The sequence below is a fragment of the Asterias amurensis genome, chromosome 7 (assembly GCF_032118995.1).
Source record: "Asterias amurensis chromosome 7, ASM3211899v1".
NCBI classification, from domain to species: domain Eukaryota; kingdom Metazoa; phylum Echinodermata; class Asteroidea; order Forcipulatida; family Asteriidae; genus Asterias; species Asterias amurensis.
The window spans coordinates 14,352,793-14,356,687 of record NC_092654.1 but is presented as its reverse complement, the minus strand read 5'-3'; the positions used below and the strand labels follow the sequence as shown (position 1 = coordinate 14,356,687).

At 37.3% G+C, this 3,895-nt stretch overlaps 1 protein-coding gene across 2 annotated transcripts in view; it reads left to right on the top strand.

Moving 5' to 3' along the window:
• Window positions 1-3,221: 3,221 nt before the first annotated feature.
• LOC139940141 (USP6 N-terminal-like protein) overlaps window positions 3,222-3,895 on the top strand; it is a 61,490-nt gene continuing 60,816 nt past the window's right edge. The window contains exon 1 of one of the 2 annotated variants that reach the window (XM_071936400.1): window positions 3,222-3,309. The gene's annotated coding sequence lies outside the window, so the exon portion shown is untranslated. The remainder of the gene's footprint in view (window positions 3,310-3,895) is intronic. The other variant, XM_071936401.1, reaches the window with a different exon arrangement.

Below are 3,895 nucleotides of genomic sequence, written 5' to 3'. Positions count from 1 at the left end.
GGGGAGGGGGTGGGGTTGGGGGTGGGGGTGGGGGGAAGAGAAAACTACCACCCATTATTATTACTCGTGAATCAAAGCTTAATTAAAGTAAATCTGAATGGGATCTTGCTGTCCATTTTGAAGAATACACAGGCATGTGATTTCTCAGGAATTTTTCTTCAAAGAAGTGAAACAGTCACTTAAGGGAGAAAGTACTAGTCCACATTGTATCCAAACATGTAGTGCTGTATTTCTAGTGATGTTTAAAGTCTGTAAACCTCCTGAATTTTATTATCTGGGAGGTTCCGGGTCTAGAATAAGGGGGAACATGGAAGCCATTTCCCAAGAATTTTTACATTCATCTAATCACATCCCTGTACGCAGTTTATTTACCATTCAACATTCAACATGACTACATCAACCTGTTTTTAACCTTTTGTGAACAATTCTAACTTCCAAACAGAGTATTGAAAAACACAGGGCTAATTTTATAAGTTTATGTGTTAATATTTACACATCATAGGCAGTAAACCTCCATTTATCCCAGAAAATGCAGTCTTTATTAACCCATTTAACATTTACTTTCGGAGTAAAATGTCGTTTTGTGCTTAAATTTAAGGCTATTGGCAAGTACGTGTTGCTTAATAGACCAATGCCTTGCAACATGGAGGGACCAGTTTTCTCTTGTCATATGGTTGCTAAATGCCTTATCTGGTCCAAATGTAGCACAACTCGATGTGCAGTCTATTCAAGCACCCTGTGTTCGCACTTGCGTTTTGGGGACCGAAAACAGCTTCTAATCGCAAGTTGTTGCATCTCTCGCCGTCACAGCTCTGCAATAGACGCATAACATTACACACGTGTACTTAAGCACAAAGCAAAAAAGTTTCAATTTCGAACGATTGATTTGTCCGGCGAATAACTTTAAGTGCAAAAGGTCTGATCAATATACATGACTTAAAGGTTTTGGAAATTAGAGCATTAGGCAGTGTACATGTACAAGTTGGCGGCTGTGGCTACAGCTATTGCTAAGGCTGTTTCTAAGGGTGTTGTTTGAGGGCATTCTTTGCTTCAACACATGTTCACGTGACGATCAAGTCATAGCCATAGCCACTAATTTGGACACTGCTTGAGAGTCGGAACCAATGGGGGTGTACCTGCCATTTAAACTGATTGTATACCATTATTACCTTGATCAGTGATTGTATCCCACTAACGGCTATTTCTAACATGCACCATCCATTATTTTCATGATACAGTCATTGAAATTGTGATCAATACACTGTTAGTTTATTTCACAACAATTCTTTAAGCTTGAAACTTCAATATGAACTGATATCTGGTAAGATTGTGACTATCAAGTGTAACGACGGACGATTTTGTTTTTAAAACTTGATGTTATTTTTAAAATGACTATGCTGCTATTTGTATTGAGTTGGAAACAAGTCTAGGTCTACGGATTGATGAAATGTGTGTGAAGTTCAATTGAGTCAATTAATTGTATGTCAACTTTTTTTTTGTTTCCAATTATTGTAGTTCTACTTGTCTTGTGCTTGAGTGGTGTGTATATATTTGTATATATGATATTTACACTACTAGTACTGTGGTTATGCATCAGATGCCTTGCATACATATGACTAACTGGAATTCCTAATTATGTCTACAAATACTTGAGGCATGGATGGTGCCAACATGGAAATTAGGTTTAAATTGTACTTGAAAAAAAAAAAATTGAGTCTGAGACGACTGTAAAACTGTTTTCTTTTAATATACGAAACTTAAGAATAAATTTGATAATGTACAAATGTACAAATGTTGATGCGTGGGTTTCTTTCCAGTGTTATAGCCACTGTGGGCGGTGCCGATCGGGCCTGCCCAAAACTAACAAATTTCGCCCAGCACAGATTGCCCAAGATTGAACTTCAGCAATGCATGCAATGAGGGCCCCATATCTAAACATAAATAATTTGTTGAACCCCTTGCCCTTGTTGGACTAAGTTGGATTAGAGCCCACTACTAACATGAGGAATCCATTATTTTTTTTCAAGCCTTAGAATAATGATATTTTTCCTTAGGTGAAAACTACGCAGAATTTTCCGCGACCCACTAGATAAATCCTCAAACTATTTTAAGAAATCCATACAGACTCAATCTGTGTTTTAAAAAGGACAGGATGGCCACACTGTTACCAATGAGAGGCAAGGCAGCTTATGGTGCTTCAATGCATGTTAACATGGTGATCCATATTGTGAAAATGTCACTTTGTGGAAATAAATGTAAATTGAATTGAATTGAATTGAATTGAACCACAGCAAAATCTGGTAGTTCAGATACAGCATAGAATTGGCATATTTTGCAATGTCGGTGTATTGCAAGTAGGCCTACTTTGGTTTGATATCAATAGAGGGCAGCATTGTAAACCAGAACCCAGAGCCCTTGGCCTATCTGGCTTAGCCTGAACATTTGACTGCATGAGGCTCATGCATAACGCCTGCCTGCCAGCCCCTTTAACCTCGCTTACACTTTGTGCAGATTTTTGCAGTCAGTTCACTCGAACATGTACACGTTGTTAATGTGAATAAAACAGCTTTTTTAAGGTGTCAATTCAATTTCACTTATTTCCAAATCCAAACAAATAAATAAAACACTTAATAGGTAGTGAATGAAGAGTAATGTTACAAGCAAATGGAATAATGATTAGGACATAATACATACAACATTTACAAGCAAAGGCAAAATATAAATTACGGAAAACCGCACAAAAATCAATACAAATATGCCGCTCTGCTTGCTTGCTTGCTTGCTAAAGGATCAAAATGATGAACAATTCTGAAAACTTTAGTTTATTGCAATATTAGATAAAAACTGTTAGTCCAAATTGTCTGCAAATATTCCAGATACTTTTATGTTACATGAACCACAGTTGGGGTAGGGGAAAGCTGTGCTGGGGGTAAAAAGGCTCTTCGTCTGAAATTGAGAATAAACAGGAGAGCACTAATCATTTGTTCGATTTAAAATAATTGCACTTTTCATGCTCCAACCAACAAAAATCAAACTAGTTATAACCATGGAGCAAAAAACGCAAGAATGCCGACGGAGTATCAGCATAGAAAAAAATAGGTCAGATGAAAAAAAAAAACAATCCCGCGGCCGCCCTATCCTATCGACCCCGCGGCGGCCTCCTTTTATAAGGGCGCCCTCTTTTGACACTGCACTTTTTACACACACATGCATGAAATTCAATCACGTGATCAAACCAGGAAAATGTTCAAGATGGCGGACAATACTTGACATGTCAAAGGAAAACCACGGAACTGTACGTGAAATAAAGTGAGATTTATTCGTTTTATTTATCTAAAACTGATGTTAATTTTGAATTTAGAGAATATTGTGGACATGTGTGCGTCATGGTGAATTGCAGTGTTTTCGTCTAGAGGAATTATAGGTTAATATTAAATTTGTGGTTGAATTGAACGATGCGCCAGCAGATTTAATGTTGTTTATTTTATTCCCCCTCCTCTTTAATCTTTGTACCGGGATTTTTAACATTAATGCCGTAATTTTGTCTTGATAATAATGATAGACTCACCACAGTGTGTACTTCTGTAGATATACAAACCATGAGCACAGCGTTCATTTTTATTGGACTTTGAGTTGAGGTTGAATTTTACACACACAAAATTGGGGCAATTGAATTGATTGGGGGAAAGAAAAAGATGCAGAATTTTCTGCCGATTTTCATTTAAAAATTTACCAATTTATTATGATGATTTTGGTCAGGACTTTTATGATGGGTATGTTGGCTTACTCCACTAGCTTACTTCCAAGTTCAAAACGCTGTTGTTACCTTGTCTCTGCATTTGTAGACTAGTCTAGAGTTAGACCCAGTAACTGGGGCGCTGTACTCCTTTTCAAC